At 43.2% G+C, this 17,629-nt stretch overlaps 2 pseudogenes; both read left to right on the forward strand.

Annotated features, from left to right (window-relative positions):
- Window positions 1–2,008: 2,008 nt before the first annotated feature.
- On the forward strand, window positions 2,009–2,671 carry LOC123953917 (annotated as a pseudogene).
- A 3,827-nt stretch (window positions 2,672–6,498) lies between these two features.
- LOC123953918 lies at window positions 6,499–6,839 on the forward strand (annotated as a pseudogene).
- The last annotated feature ends 10,790 nt before the right edge of the window (window positions 6,840–17,629 follow it).

A 17,629-nucleotide genomic window follows, 5' to 3' on the forward strand; every position in this document is an offset into this window, starting at 1 on the left:
GTATGACGTGGGGGGAAACTGCCTCACCGTCCCATCGTGGGCCTCAGCACGTGCGTCCGTCAGGATCCAGGAAACACTCACAAGGCTTCCAGGACACACAAACTCATACAGGAGCTGTTCACAGCTCTGGAAGGACATAGGGAACTGCCAAATGGGAGATGAGGGAGGTGTTAGTAGCTGCAGGAAGCGGCTGCCCCCCCCCCCACCGCCAACTGAGGGGGGCGAATGAGGGGAGCATCCCAGCAGCACCCAGAACCATGGGAGGGCCACCCACAGCAGAGCGGGGATGGTGCCAGGGCCAGGACATCGGACTGCTCAGAGGGGCACTGTGTCCCTGATGCTGGGACCACCAACCCTGAGTTGGCCCCCCTGTGGGGCTTGCGGTCAGCTAAGCCCCTCATTATAAGAAGCAGATGAGGCCAAACCTGTATTTTTAAAAAATGAGTGTTTGGCTGAAGTTCAGGCCCCCAGTGGATCTATTTCTTTCTTTCTCAGCAGACTGCCTCTTTCCTCTGGTGATTGTGCCCTTCTTTTTTCCTTGGGAAATGGCCCTGCTGCATGCCTGTGGCTGAGCTGTCAGTCACATGACCCAACAGGGAGCAGGGGAGGGGAGGGAAGGGGAAGGGAGGGGAGGGGGCTGCACAGGAGACAATCTTTAGGACTTGGGCAACTTGGGTGGAGATGCTGAGACATGGTCGGTGGAACTGACCCAGGAGAGGGCGCTTCTCACAGAAGCAGGTGTTTGGGTTCTCTACAGACATCCCTGGTTTTTTCCAAGACCCTGTTGTTCGCCTCTCTTTTTACCATTATTGCAAGCACTTCCCAGTATGCCTCCCATAAAGTCCTTTCTTGCTCAGGTTACCTGGGGGTCTATTTCAATTGCTTACAACCAAAGAACCTGGAACGATATGCAGTCTTTATCTCTATTCCTTATAGGCAAAAAGAAACCGTCTGGCTCGGTGGAGATCTATCAAATATTGACTCGAAAGCCGGCACACCAGCTATCTCTCTATCTTTCTGTCTTTGCAATATTAGAAGCTCAGTGAATTACTGCCAACCTGGAGAGTTAACTCCTCTTGGTGTGCTGAAGGGAGCTGTGCTTATTGCGACGGAGTTTCAAAATCTGTGATGGAGATGAATGTATGGGAATCAGGTCTGGGAGAAACATTTTTATGGGATGACTTTGATTTGCTCATATCAAAATGGGTGCATCAAAATATAAAATATCTTTTGCATTTTCTAGAAATGTGAATGATGAACATCTCAAAATGTCGTCCCATTCCTGGGTTTGACCTTACTGCACCTCTAAAATTCACTCAGAATCGGGATGAAGATCAGGAAGTCAGTGTGGATATAATTATATTAATTGGCACTTAGAAAAATTTCTTAAAATTAAATTGCTTTATATGGCTCTCAAGATACCTTCAAAGCAGTTGCATCAAAATAGCATGTATATGATTTCTATATATCCATATAAGTCATAAAGAATGTGTCAAATACATGTGTTTTTTTTCCAAGAAGAGGACCCCATCTGTCATCACACACAACTTTTCAGATGGGCAGAACTGAGTTTATCAATAGCATATAGACTCAGTTATTCAACCAGCTAAGAAACTCTTCTTCATGTAACTGTCATTCAGTCTACTTTTATCCACACTGTCCATAGAGATAGTTTGACAATGACTTCTTGAAATCTCAACCCAGGAAAACATTGGCTTCCCTCATGACTTCTCAGCCTAGAAACAAGGTTAGTTTGGTTAAAGCATGTTTGATAAAAACCATGATGGCACAAGTAATTACGTTCAATCATTATCTTTTAAATATTAAAAGATATTTACTCTTTTAAAAATTGGCCAGGCCAAGTTCCTTCTAGTAAGGAAGCCATAAGAGGAGAGACCCTTGAAAGACCACCAACTGGCTGCCACCGTGCTTGTCTCCTGAGGGGTCTGACCACACAGCCATTCGCCCTCAGATGTGTTTGCCTTTGCTATGGGAGGCCCCAGACAATATGATGGAAAAGCTCTATGAGTTTCATACTTACTGCTTTAAACCTTTAAAAGTAAATGAGTTTCCAGAAAATATTATGAAAACTGTTCATCTTTGGACAACTGACTCTGATTTGGGTTGGATTCTGGAGTGGAAAATTTGGAGACAGAGGGAATCAAGTGTTTCATCTTTGGATGTTTTGCTCATGGAACTGAAGTTCAGAAAGGCTTGACCAAAAATAAAGAAGGCTAGGAACAATTTCTCATTTCAAATTTGGCTGTCATTGATGAACAAGAGTTTGAGATTACTTATGCGGTACCATGGTCCAAAATAGAAAAATCTCCAAAGGAGTTCATGAACTGGTTGTTTTCCAGTTTCATCAAGATGAAACTTGATGGGCCAGCTCTGGTGTGGGGGGGTGCTCTATCTAAGAGGGCAGTTGATGCCCCTGTAGGTTTAAGCTACATAAAACCAACTGGTGTTCTCCACCCAGAATGAGGAACAACCGCCAGAGTTCGAGTTCTTTGGTGAAATGAGTGTGGACAGTCACGTAGCTGGAAGACAACGGTCTCATGAGAACCTCAGACTTGTGGTGGCTGTTTGGAAAAATGTCAACACCAAGAGTCACAGCAGAATATGCTTCCGATTCCTATGTCATTTCACTGTTGAAATAGTTTGCTACTGAAATACACAGCCTTTCATTAACTGCTCTAAAGTGTGTCTGTTAAGGGACTTAGATTCTCCCAAGAGATTCTCACTTATATTTGAAGGAGGTGGAAAGTTAATTACCTATGTCCCTTGCCTTTTTGAAAGCCCCCCTCTGTCTTTTGTCACCACCGCTTCCGGAGCTAGTTCTTTTGATTTCTCCCATGATATTTAAGTATGTTATGGGTTAGAAATTGTTACTACTACTCATAATATTGATTTTTCACTTGTTTCAGAATATCTCTTCTTCTGTATTTTGACAACTCTTTGCTTTATAACATTTTATTTTATTCCAATGATGATGTCACATTTCCATACCTGTGACAATATTTTAACATTATTTGTACACAATGTCTATCTTTTCATCATGTTTGTTTTTCTGTGATTTTAAACAATGTCTTTGCTCAATAAAGTTTATTTTGTGATATCAAATGTGAGTCATAAAAATTTAGGTCAGATATATTTCTTTATTTTGGAAAAGTACAGTATCATCTGTGTTAATTATGGTTTCACATTAATTATTAGTCATTCTAACTTGGAAAATAATGTAATTAGGTCTTAGTAGTAAAAAACTTCAGAAGAATTGTTAGTTTATATGCTGAAGCATGTTCATTTAAAATTAATTTTATTGAGGTTCCTCAAGATGTTGAAAATAGAGCTACCTTACGACCCAGCAATTGCACTACTAGGTATTCACCCCAAAGATACAGATGTAGTGAAAAGAAGGGGCACATGTAGCCCAGTGTTTGTAGCAGCAATAGCCACAATAGCCAGAATATGGAAGGAGCTGAGATGTCCTTCGGCAGATGAATGGATAAAGATGCGGTCCATATATACAATAGAATATGACTCAGCCATCAGAAAGGATGGACACCCACCATTTGCATTGACATGGATGGAACTGGAGATAATTATGCTAAGTGAAATAAGTCAAGCAGAAAAAGACAATTATCATATGATTTCACTCGTATGTGGAATATAAAGAATAGCATAGAGGACCACAGGGGAGGGGAGGGAAAACTCAATGGGAAGAAATCAGAAAGGGAGACAAACCTTGACAGACTCTGGACTCTGGGAACCACACTGAGGGTCACAGAAGGGAGGGGGTGTGGTGGATGGGATAACCAGGTGATGGGTATTAAGGAGAGCATGTGATGTGATGAGCACTGAGTGTTATACACAGCTAATGAATTACTGAACACTACATCAAAACTAATGATGTACTATATGCTGGCTAATTGAATGTAATAATAATGAATAAAATAAAATAAAATAATTTAAAAAATAAAATTAATTTTACTAACTTTACTTCATTTTATTTTTATTTCTATTTATTTTTAAAAGTTTGTATATTTTAGAGAGGGGGGATGGGGGAGGGGAGGGGGGAGAGAATCACAAGCAGACTCCCCACTGAGCACAGAGCCCGTGTGGGGGCTGGATCCCACAACCCTGAGACCATGACCTAAGCCGAAATCAAGACGCTCAACCGACTGATCCACCCAGGCATCTCAACTTCATTTTAAATCACTACTTAACAAAGATACTTGGGACACCTCTTTGTTTTAAGGAGATATTTATGGTTACAGAAAAATTGCTGTAATAAACGTCTATATATCTGTAAAGAAATATTACCAGGTCTGGAAACTTTTACTTTGACCTTTCTATAATCCACCCATTTCCTTCCTTCCTTCCTTCCTTCCTTCCTTCTTCATTTCTTCCTCTCTCCCTCTTTCTTTCTTTCTCCCTTTCTTTTTTTCTTTCTTCCTCTCAACTGGAGCATGTTCCTGTTCTCCGAAATGCAGCTGCTTACACTCCACACCTTCTTCCTCTGTGGGGTGGGATGTCATTTGCCTCAATGCATCTAAGCGGCCAGATGTTTTCCTATCTCCTTGCTTCTCCCAGGTTTCAATTTCCTACTAACCATATTTGTTCTAGCCTTCCCAGTTTGAAGATCACTTTCCTCGATAGAGAAAGCAATATAGGAGTTGAATTGCCCTGCTTTTCTCTGTGAGCTTTCAACATGACATCATTTGCCCCCAACAGGCCCTTCATTCCTCACTCTTCCTGCTCAGCTTGCAGTCTGAAACCCCCTTGCAAAACCTTTACACTGATTTTTAAGCCTCAGGGAAATGGGGACCTGTTTTTCCTACGATCTTTAGGAAAGACTAATATTCCTTGGTTATAAGTACTTCTTTCCAGATTTCATGCATTTCTTTTTAAAATCTAGGATTATTAGAGAGCTCTCTGCATGCTTTTTGTTGTTGTTGTTTGCTTTTGCTTTGGTTTTTTTTTTTTTTAGATACTTCCCTTTCTTCTTGATCAATGTCATTTGTGGTTATGGACTGAATGTTTGTGTCCCACTAAAACTCATATACTGAAATCTAATCCCCAGAGCAGTGGTATTTGGAGATGGAGCCTGGGGGAGGTGATGTGGTCCCAGGGCAGAGCCCTCATGAAGGGGATTAGTACCCTGATAAGAAGAGGCCGAGGGGCTGGCTCACTCTCTCTGTGCCACGGGAGGACACAAGGAGAAGTTTGCAGTCTGCCACTCAGAAGGGGGTTTTCCCGAGGACCTGACTGTGCTGGCACCTTGACCTCTGACTTCCAGCCTTCAGAACTGGGAGAAATAGGTTTCTGTTGTTCATAAGCCACCCAGGTTCTGATACTTTGTGACAGTAGTCCATATGGATGAAGACATTTGTGATTGTTCAGGTAGAATTCTTTCCTGGGAAACGTCTTTCTTCTTTCAGCCGTTTTAATTTTTAGAATGTTGCCAAGGAGTCATAACTACCTTTTCTCTGGACAAACTATTTTTTTTCCCTAAAATCTAGAATTTATGTCTAATTATGGCCAATTCTCCTGTTGGGAAGCAAGAATGTCCTATCACTTTTAAGATCCTTCCAGCCAGATTGAGAATCAAATTGTCATGAGACAGATTAACAGGAGATAATCAAATTTAGTAGTGTTCATACAGGGAATCCACACAGATGCGGAAATCCCAAAGGTGGGCAAAATAAAGTATATATATCATTCTGGACAAAGGGTCTGAGACTTCTTTTGAAAGGAGGAATACAATTCACACGAAGATAAGAAAGAATAAATGTTTGGTAAGCAAATATTTTCTGGGCCACCTGGAAACAATGGGACATAGAGGACTTTAATGAAACAGGTCCTGTTAGGTTCCTCCCCTCTACCATACCCAGTTTATATCATAGTATAGTTATTTACGGTGCTAGATCTCTTCCTGTAAATTCTTGTGAGGCAAATGAGGGAGAGGTAAAGAGCTTTCCCTCAATCTGCTGGGTTTTTATTTCTTTTTAACTCAAAATAATCTTCATGCTACAGTGGCCCGTCTTGGGGTGGCCTGCCCTTGGACCCCAACACTTCCTTCATTCTTTGGCTGTTAATAGTTCCACAATGATGATAGTCACTTTATCTGATTATTTATTTGACTACACTAGGCTGGTTGTGCCTAAGGGTTAGTAAGAAGCCTTCAAGTAGTGGCTGAAAGATCAGGGGGGCCTCTGAATTGGGCAGATTTGGGTTCAAATCTCCATAGACCTGCTGATGATCTTAAACCATCCACTTGACCTATCTGACTCATAGGGTTAAAAAATTAAGTCAATCATACAACTTTGCAGGGATGCTTTTAAAATTGTTAAGAATGTAAAATTAGCTCAGTAAACAGTATCCATTATTATTACCGCCTGTGTAATGTTTTTGCTCTTTAGGGATGCTTCCTTCCTCATCGCCCACCATCTTGGTGGCTGTTCTTGGTTGGTGCTCTCCCACACCTAAGGCAGGAAGATGGGGGCCACAAAGAAGACAAAAAAGTCTCCAGAGTCAATCAACTCTAGGCTCCAGCTTGTTATGAAAAGTGGAAAGTATGCTCTAGGGTATAAGCAGACTCTGAAAGTGGTCAGGCATAACAAAGGGAAATTGGTCATCCTGGTCAACAAGCGCCCCGCCTTGAGGAAATCTGACAAAATACTGCACCATGTTGGCCCAAACCAGCGTCCATCACTACTGCGGCAATGATACTAAACTGGGCACAGCACGTGGGAAATGGCTAGAGAGGAGGCCCACTGGCTGTCATGACATCAGGTGACTCTGATATCATGAGGAGCCTGCCAGAACCAGACTGGTGAAAAGTAAACCATGCAAAATTTTTCTTTAATAAAACAGGCCAGAGCTTGTTAAAAAAAAATGTGTGTGTGAGTTGGTGGTGTGAAAAAGTAAAGCTGTAATAGGTAACATGAGGGTTGAATGGAATGTGCTGCGTTCCCATTTCCTTATCTACAAAACAATCCTAACTCATTGATTTGTTATAAAGATTTGAGTAAATACATGTACTGGCTCAGAATATCACCTGGCACATAGCCTTAATAATGTCAACCCTTCTTATTATCACGCTGAGGATGTCATGGCATGAAGACAGAGCTGAGCACGCGGAAACTCCAGCTTTCCCATGTCAACTAGAGCATCTGAAATGACACTGAGAAACTCTCCGAGATAAACAGGGCTAAGGAAATGGACAAAAGAAGTCACCGACAAATGTTCAGGAGAACACTTAGATGAAGAAGTCCTTCCATTGGGAAACATCTAGACACATCTGGAGAGCGCAGTTTCAGAGTCATGATGCTGTAACAGATCAGGTCATGAGGGCAACTGAACATTCATCATCAAGGTTGGGGTACATCCTGCTGAATCACTACCACCCCCATCTGAGTGGGCTATCCAGGTGCCCCCTGACCTTCTAGAGGCCTGGAGGTGTACAACATTCTCCAAGATGGATTGTCAGTGGTCTCGGGGGTAGGCAGTTATACAACTTAATAAATGCTTCTCCTCCCCTCTATTTTTTGGCAGTCAGTCAATCCAGCTTTTACAAGATGGGTGCTCAGAGGCTACATTGTGGGATTAAAGTCAGGGATAGTTGCAAAAAGGAGAAAGCACTTGAGGCAAGGTCAGTGCCCTTCAGGACTATTTCTTAGATTTACCACTGAGATTTAAACAGTGTTCAGTGCTGAAATAAACATGTTTCCCAATGGGAGAGACTCTCCTCGGGGAATGAGGTTGTTTGCCAGACAGAAAGAGACAGATAAACATATATCCCCCCTCCTTCAATCTTGCAGTCACATGCTTACTCATAACCTGATAACATGATGTCCTTTCCTTTCAAAACAGAATCGTTTATGCACCCTGGAGAATATCAAGTCCCTTGTCACATATGATCTTTCTAATATTTCCCTTTCAGTGTGGTGAATGGAGCCAGATTCCCCAAATCTCCAACCGTGCCAGCTTGTTAGTGTGGCCTGTGGTTTAAGGGAGTACACCATCCGTCGGAATCTTGTTTCCACCATTTCTTACCTGTTACACCTCAGCCAAGTGTGAGTGTCATTTTAAAACTGGGCATGATAATAATAACACCTAACTCCAAATATATTTATAAGGATTAAGTGAGTTAATACAGCGCCTGCACATGGTAAGCCTTCAACCCCCTTTCCTTTATCCTTTGAAAGCTATTGAGGAACTGGTGGTTAAAAATGAGAAACTCTTCTTTGTTCAGGAATTCGTCTCTCTGCCTTCCATAAATATTCTTGTTTATTGAAAGTAAAATTCGCGGTGGGTTTTTGAGAGATTCTGGTCTATTTAAATGCACACTCTATGTAAGGTTGAATTAATTCAAAATTCTACTGACTCCTCCGAGTTGGCTCAAAGCTACCATTTCCTCTAGGAAATCTCCCCAGCTCTTCTGAATTGTATACTGAGCCCCACTCCCGGTTGCCAGTTGCACATGTGGCCCAAACTTCATAGGCTGAGAAGTGGCTGACATCACATTTTGTGCTTCCTTCTCCTGTTCCATCTGAATAAATCTTTTGTCCCGAAATATATTCCCAGGTGATTGAAGACAGTATATGCTCAGCATTTTAAAAATAGAATGAATGAATTTATTTCTCTTTTGTAATCCAAGTCTGGTAGATGAAGGGCAGACTGGGTGGTGTTATTTTAAAATCATCATCAAGGGGCGCCTGGGTGTCTTAGTTGGTTCAGTGTTGGATTCTTGATTTCAGCTCAGGTCGTGATCTCAGGGTCGTGAGATCGAGCCCCATGTCGGGCTCTCTGTGGAGTGTGGACCCGGCTTAAGATTCTTTCTCACTCTCCCCCAAAACATCATCATCATCAAAAAAAAAGTCAGGCAGGTTGTTCTCATTTAAGGTCTGATTCCCCTTATTTTGCTCTAAGACATTATTCAAGTTCTCTAAACTCTCTGAACCTTGATTTCATCATCTATAATAGAACCATTGAGTGGAGCTAGATGGCATAAACCACATGCTCAAGTGCCAGGACTCAAGTGGGTTCTGGACAAATGTTGGTTCTTAACCAGTGTCAGGAGACCCCCTCCTCTTGGTCCATCAGACAACCTTAAGTTCACCCACCCCCTCATGTCCTAATCAACAGATGGCCCAATTGTGTGATCAGTTTCTGAGAGCTTTTTGTATCAATCTTAGATTTTGGTTGGTCTTTCGGTCCTCTTTTATGGCCCTTTTCAACTCTTAGTGGTTTTTAAGTTGTATAATGACCAACACTACCTGAGTGCTTAGTGAAAATGCAAATTCCAGGGCCCCAGCCTGGATGGTCCTGATTCCTTAATGCCAGGAGGGGCTCAGGAATCAGCATTTTCAGCATGTGCTGGATAATGGCACCAGGTAATTCCCATGTAATTGTTGTAGGAAACTCACTTTAAGGAATTGCTAGTGAGGTTTCCAGGTCCTAGAAATACACTCCCCATTGGTGTTATCAAAAAGCCTCCAAGCAGGGGTGTGTACACAGACTTTATGCACCCTGTGAGCTCCCTGAAATTAAAGGCAAGTCACGTGTAAATACATTTGTTTGGGGAGATGCTTAACTTCAGCTTTCATCTTATATACTTTCATAAACCCTCTGCCCCACAGATCCCTCTCACCAAACCAAAGCAAAACACTCCAGAGCTCTGTCTCCATGCAACAGGCCATTTCCCATCCAGCTCTCAGGAGCTATCTACCCACAAAATAGCCAACGAGACAGAGCTGCGCCAACTCTTGGCCTACCCCCCCCCCCCCCCCAGGAGTGATCTCACACCGAAGTCTCATCACTTTCTATGGCCAACAGGTGGCTCTTCCTTGCCAGGCACAGCTGCACGCCATGGGGAGGAGCAGAGCACACAGATGTGGCTTACCTGGTCCATCGTCAACAGTTCTCCAATTGGTTTACACCCCTACGGAGCCCAAGTCTTAGAGAAACCCTGCGATGGCTCCAGTGTGGGCCCTACTGGGTGCCTAAGGAAGGCAGTCCATCAGGCCTCCTCTGGGTTGAAAAGTGTCTGCGAGGTCCACTGTTAGGAGTTCTGGTTTTCACAGGTTGCTCGTGGAGTCTCCGTGGGAGTCCAAGTTATCTACACTGCGGGAGGTCTGAGTCCCTGTGTCAACCTGGTTATTCTCTGTCTGGGGAAGCTGGCCATGCTGAAGCTCCCTCGGGCATTGAAGCTAGCCCAAGGTAAGATTGCCTTTTCTCTGTACCTGGGAACAGAGTCTGAACAAATCAGTTCTTTGGGGGATGGTGGAGAGCTTGCTCTCTGCTGGTACCCATTGTCCCTTTAATTCCATTTTCTCTACCCTAAGTTTGTGGGGGCACAACCGGTCTGGACTAGTATCCATTTAAGTACCTCGTCTCCTGAGCGCTTCTCTTATTAGGGAAACATCAAACATCATCTCTTCACTACCACCACCGCCAGCCACCAATGCCTGATTCACCCTTTATGAGAGTCCTGTTTCCCCTCTAAAGGCCGTTGACCTTGTCTGGGGCTTTGAGACATCTATAAATAGCTCAGGTTATTTGCTGATGATGCATGTGTGGGTTCTTCCTCTGAGTGTTCTCTTTCCCAAACTTTAGAGCTGATTACCTCTGGATTTCATGTTGCGTGGTACTGGAGAGGGAGGACGAGGCAGAGGAGGGCAGTGGGACACTCATGCTCTACCTGATAACCCTCCTGATCTCTGAACCGCCCAATCCATCACCTCTTTGGTCCCTTTTTGTCCTTTACTCTCATGACAAAAGCTTCCCTGGAGAAGCCCAACACTGATTCCTATGTGACTGGTAAAAACGTCACTCTGGGTCTGGAGATGGTAGGGTCTTTTGTATTCACTCGCATGGCTTCCGATCGCTCTGTTCTGCTGCCTAGTAGCTTATCCTGTATGAAGAGCTTAGCAGCGCTGGGCTCCGGAAGAGAGCAGGCAAATATGGTGATATCAAATGCTAACAACAGCAGATGGCAGGAAAATTCCCTTTAAATTCAGATGGGCTGTTGCTTCTTCTGGTGGGTTTTTATTATTAAATTTATTTCCATCATTTGGCTAGATAGGTCTATCCTCATGCTCACTTATCATGTGCTGAAATCATCTTGCTTTTAATATCTGAAACAAGGAGCTGTTCATTATACCAATTATAAATATAGCCATATGGTCCCATGTGGAATTGTCAACTCAGTTACACAGATGTAGCCTTTGTGTTTGAAGGGAGCGAATGCTCACCTTGTCCTTCTGAGATTTTTAGGCTTCTACCAACCATTTTCTTTAGGATACAGTGAGTCTTTCCAGGGGCCAAAAATTATTGATCCTTTAATTGATTTCAAATACTTTATCCTTATCCTAGACCCTGAGGTCCTGAGTCTAATCTCTATCTTACAACTATTGACACATAGCACTCTTACATTAAGCTATCTCTGCTCCTCTGTAAATCTGTGATTTTTCATTTCCAACATCTATTAGGAGGAACCAGAGCACATCAAGTTCTTTGGAAATTGAGTTAAAACAATTCTTTTATCGTTTGGTCTCTCTGCCAAAGTAGAATTCCTCATTATCACCTTTCTCAGTAACATCTCCCTGATCACCGAGGCCTTCCCACTCTATGGTTATTATCATCGATATTGATTAATTTCATATGTAGCCAAATGAAATACAAATTTCATATGTATATTTTTTACCATTTCTAGGTCAGGAATCCTAGAATCCCAAGGACACAAAGAGACCTCCGGAGGTCCTATAACCCAGTCCTCTGCTTTTCCAAAGAAATGTTCAAATCATATGGAAAGAATTTATTTTCAAGCAACAGATTCTCTGCAATAAGATGGCTACAGAAAAGATAACAGATATTGACAGGGCATTGAAATGAAACGCCTCCTCTTTTTTCACAGGATCTCTAGGTATTAGGAAGGGAACTTCAGTGCCAGGGGAAGACCATCCTAGGCAATTTTGTGACCCCAGTGATAATCCTGTTGAAGAGAGATGTGCAGTGAACCTGATTATATCTCCAAGGCCTGTCATTTTCCCAAGAGCTGGCATTTTCAGCCTCTTGAAGAATGCCAACCACTGTTATCACAGCTCTAACTGGAGCAATCAATCAGGGGTTTGAAACATTAAACTCGAATACATAATTCTGAAGAGGATAATTTTAGCAAAATTCACCCCAACTGAAGCCACTTCGGTCAGCCCTTCTCCAACAAGAGGGTCACTGCCTGCTCTTCTTGGCACTGACAATTCCCTTTTTATATTCTCTCCATCCTCCTTTCTAGCCAGAGGAAATGAGGTGTCAGGCCATGGATTTAGGGTATCCCTGAGAAAAATACCCAGCAGCCTTGAAAAGGGGCAAAAATAGTCTAGTCAGGAACTCCCAAGAGCAAGAAGTGACTCCCCCTTGTAGCATTGCTATGCGAGCTGTGATTTCCAGGGCAAGAATATCAGAGGCAGGAATGGTGGTCTGGGACTTACCTCGGACCCTATCAGGTGTCATAAATGATAGAACTGCTGCTTTGGAAATGCAAAAAGCCAGTTTAAATTTAAATTCATTAGTTATTATTCTCATGGTGAATCACATAACCCTTATTTCTTCTTAGCTGGCCAATGGGAAATTTTTGCTATAGCAAACACTTACTTTTTTTTTTTTTTGTACCTAAATAGAACCCTATAATTAGTGTAGAAAAGAAAGCACCATTTGGATCTCAAGAAGAGACCATTTGGAATTTGGGACATGTTTTCATGGCCTGGATTTGATCATCTAGGTCCCTGTGTTCACGGTCTATTACAAGAACTAAAACCCATTTTTGTTCCTGTTTCTGGTAATTGCCTGTGTTGCCGTTGGCTGATGCATCCTGCCCAGAGTTATAAATGCCACCGTGTAGCCCTTGTCTTGTCAGAAGGGAAGTTACTTGTTCTGCAGCAAAAGGAACAGTATCGCAAACCCTATTCCCGCTGTGGACTAGTTCCTGGAGCCTCTTCCACCTGCTAATCAGCAAAAGTCCAGCCATAGTGACCATCTGAACATTTGAGATGAATGTCCTGCAGCCCAACACTACGTCTGTCCTTGGCCAAAAGGGGTAACCGAGGAAGGAAAGAGCCCTGACAGCCAGGAACTCGCCCGGCCTTGCCAGTGGGGCAGTGGTGTTGCAAGGTGCTTCCTGTCATTTAGAGCTTGGCTTCGGTGTGCTCTGACCACAGGCAATCTCAAAGGACACTAACCCCAGGCAAGGGCACTCAGAAAAGACACAAACGAGATCATTCTGTAATCACGTCAGAACACAGACAAAAACAGACGCATTGTCCCTACCACAACATGACCCAACTTCACCTCCTCCAGGATCATAGAAGCCTGGTTTTTCGTTACCAATCTCAGCCTCAATCTCACTGCATCCTTATGGCCTTCTGGGTAAGCATAACAGGTACCCCATCATAGAATTACCCTACGTCCTGACTGCTTCCAAAGTAGACCAAACAGCATTTCCCTGTATAATCAGCAAATCACCAACAAGAAGCCCAAATTCCACCTGCCGCTTCTAACACCGTCTTCCTGAGGTCCTCTATTACTCCCCATTGTGTGCGTTCTCCTGTGGCAACAACCCCGTACCCTGAACTGGATTCCGTTGCAGATGTGTCCCTGGTAGTGTTTGGCCAAAGGGCATTGGTATCCCCTTGTATTGCTTTGCATCTCGGTAATCATCCTCCTCCTCTCGTCCATTCCCCTAGATGGTCAAGGACCATGAAGTCGTACTTGTTGTCTTTCTTTCAACCCCATACTGTGTCGATCACAGATCCCAATGACTTTAACAGCTCTCATAACCCCTTCCTTCTCTAGATCTTCAAAGCAAACTCTGTTGTCCAAGTCCCAGTCATCTCTCACCTTCCCTACTGCAACAGTCTCTAAACTAGTCTTCCTGCTCCCAAGACTCTCTCCAACCCACATCTCTACTGCAGCCAGACCATTCCTTTCTAATGAGAGACCTTACAGAGCCATCCTCATGTCGAAAGCACTGTAATGTTCCCTAAAGCCTCGGTTACTTAACATGGCCAAGAGCGCTGTAAGAAGTCTGACCCGCTCTTGCCTCTTAAACCTCATCTCCCGTCATCCCCCACACATCTGAGCCAGCCACACTGGCCTTCTCTTATTTCTTTGAACGCCATATGCTTCCTGCTACCACAGGGTCTTTGCACATGCCATCTCTCTGAAAGTTCACTCCCTTCCTCCTGCACTGAATGAACTCTTCTTCACTTTTTGGATCTCATTTCAGCTGTGTCTCGGGCGAGCCTTCTTTGACCACCCTGGGTCAGCTCATCTTATTTGTGTCTCATAGCACATACATCTCTCTGTGGGAGCACTTTTCATAGTTGTAATTTTATTTGTATTGGTGTGATTCTTAGATTACTACCTGTCTCCTCCATAAGACTCCTTATACTTTGTGAGTGCTTAATAAATATTTATGCAATGGGTGACAAGTCTCTGCTCTGCCACTGGTGAGCTGCCTCCTTTTGAACATGTCATTTAATTTTATTAACTATCTTAGTCTGGTTGAGCATTTCACAGACTGGGTGGCTTAGATAACAGACACTTATTTCCTCACAGTTGTAGAGACCGAGACTGTAGGATTAAGATGCTCTCAGAGTTGGTTTCTGGTATGAGCTCTCTTCCTGGCTGGCAGACAGCCATCTTCTTGCTGTGTCCCTACATGGTCTTTTCTCTGAGCACATGGCAAGAGAGAGGTGAGGGAGAGAGAGAGGGAGAGAGATCTGGCATCTCTTCCTCTTCTTATTAAGGTCACCGATCTGTTTGGATTAGAATCCCACCCTTATGACTTTCTTTAACTTAATTACCTCCCTAATGGTATCTCCAAATACAGTCACACTGTATCTTCAATATATGCATTTTGGGGGACATGCCATTCAGTCCATGACATTAATCCTTAGATCTCTCTCTCTCTCTCTCTCTCTTTCTGTATAGAGATGAATCATTGTCTCTAGATGTTAGGAAGTTAAAATGGGACAGTGTCTGTCAAAGTCTCCGAAGTCATACAAAGTCCTAACCTCTGGAGGGAGGTAGGAGTCCACTCTTTGATCAAGAAAGATTGTGGCTAATGTCCTTTCAATGTAGAAAACGTTTATAGATAAGAAAGCCTCTGTTGGGGTGGGGATGGGGATTGTTTTATTTTACCGTCAGAAACATAACAGGTAGAGTTCTGGTGTTCAGCAAAGGGCTGGGCTTCTTGGACACTGTGGGTGCTCACATCTGGAAGGCTTCTGTAGGACACTCAGTGGAGGGGGAGGCTGGACCAGGAGTCTCCCACGTTCTCTTCCAACTTCAAGCTTCGTGCCTTGTCCTGTGCTGTGTGTTGTTTTTATCTTGTTACAAATGGCCCAGAATCATTTTCTCTACCTATGCATATTAGAAGTCAGCAAGCTTTTGAAAAGGGCCACATAGGAAATAAATATTTTAGGCTTTGCAGACGATGAGACACAAATAAGATGTGTTCTCTTTTGCTATGACCCAGCTGTAGTCAGCTGTAGAAGGAAAGCAGCCTGAGACACTATATAAATGAGAGTAGGCTGGGTAAATAAAACTTTATCTGTGGATACTGAAATTCAAATTTTATATGATTTTCATGTGTCATGAAGTATTATTCTTCTTTTGATTTTTTTTCTCCATCCACTAAAAAATGTAAAAACCATCCTTCTTTGGTGAGCCTACAAAAACAGGCAGTGGGGTGCTTTGTCGACCTGTGATCTATATCATTAACTCTGAATCTGAAATGCCATTAACTTCCTGGCTATCCTTAGACCACCTAGGCACACTGATATTCAGGCTTGGTTGGAAAAATCTACTCTTCTCTAATTTGACTCACTGGCTGGACAGAACATTTACTTTATTGTTTCCATAAGTTTCATTTTACTGCTGGCTGTGAAAAAATTACTTATCCATTTGCCAGGTTATAACAGCTGATGCTAAGTCTCTTAAGCCAAACCTGGCCTCTCCCACACGCCCTCTGCTTCTGGCCAGCCTTAATCCGGCCATATTCTCCAAGCCCCTTAGCCGCTGCCAATGCCAAGCCCCCAACCTGCAAACCAGCCTCTTCCAATAAGTATTTCCAATCTCTAGATTTTAAAAATACCCTGATGCCATATTTAGATTCAATTACAAAGCATAGACAGGCATAGAGAAGAAGAGAAGGGGAAAGTGACTGATATTCTACCAGCAGCTCTTAGGTTACTTGGCAAGAATGTTGCATCCGCTTTAAGAACTGTGGGTAACTGGAGCCATCACATTTCCCCCAAATATCCTGGAAGTAGAATGTGCAAAGCCTTCTTCAAATGCCCAACCGGGCATAATTCTTCCACGAAGTTTTTTTTTTAAGGTTTATAATTTTTTTAAAGATTTTATTTATTTGACAGACAGAGATCACAAGTAGGCAGAGAGGCAGGCAGAGAGAGAGAGGAGGAAACAGGTTCCCTGCTGAGCAGACAGCCCGATGTGGGTCTCGATCCCAAGACCCTGGGATCATGACCGGAGCCGAAGGCAGAAGCTTTAACCCACTGAGCCACCCAGGTGCCCCTTCCATGAAGGTTTTTAGTGCTGGCATATTATTGGGTGATCAAGAGATGTGTGGGAACTTACGCTTTGAATTTCCTCTTAGCTACTAAATGCTTAGCTCTGTGCTCAAGCCTATTTCTCTTTAATAGATATGGGACTGCTAGGGGGATGCCATGGGTGCCCAGAGCAACCACCATGGCCCATGATGGATGTTTTGTCATGGGAAAAAGTACAGAATTGCTTCTGGCTGGTCCAGGGCAAATGGATTATCTTGACTACAGAGCTTGGCTTTGTAGCTTTGGTCTTGAGGCTATTCTGAGAAAAACTACCAAGCTCATTTATTGATCGATATTTGTGGATAATTTCCCATGTTCAGTGTTGTGCAAAAGGCCCAATTAGATGGCTGCCTGCCCACATCCTGATTTTAAAGGTGCCAATTTGTGTTGCAAATTTGTGTGTGTGCCCATCTCAAGTATTACCATTACTGCAATCCCTTGGGGGACCTTCTCAGACAATTCTTTCCCAGGTACATTTGCGTGATTCATTCATTCATTCATCCCATCCAGCATTATTTCTGTCTTACACATTGTATTAATTCTTTCGACTAATATTCTGATCATGTACCAAGTACAGGGAAGTATTGGATATTGAGGATAAGAAAAAAGATGTACTGATGCAGGCCCTTTAAGAAAACACCATCTGCATTTAGCTGTGGGTGGGGGGAGGGTCAGACACTTTTTAACGGATGTCAGTTCAGTGTGAGAAATAGCAGAGCAGAGCTATGGAAAGGGATTGAAGTTTGGAGGCAAGGCAGGTTATGGAAAACCGGAGTGTGAAGGATGAGTGGTCTATCACGGAGAAAATGGGAAAGAACATTCTAGGTAGAGCAGACAGGACAAGCTCCTTACTCACCCAGAGGTGGTTTTCTCCAGCCCAGGTCCAATCATGTCTTCACTTCACCCGTAACCTGCTTGCCTCTGTCTGCTACTCTCCTTTCATAATCCTTTCCTAGCTAGGCTGGCGTACAATGAACTCGAGTCTGTAACTAGTG

The sequence above is a fragment of the Meles meles genome, chromosome 12 (assembly GCF_922984935.1).
Source record: "Meles meles chromosome 12, mMelMel3.1 paternal haplotype, whole genome shotgun sequence".
In the NCBI taxonomy this organism is placed as follows: Eukaryota; Metazoa; Chordata; class Mammalia; order Carnivora; family Mustelidae; genus Meles; species Meles meles.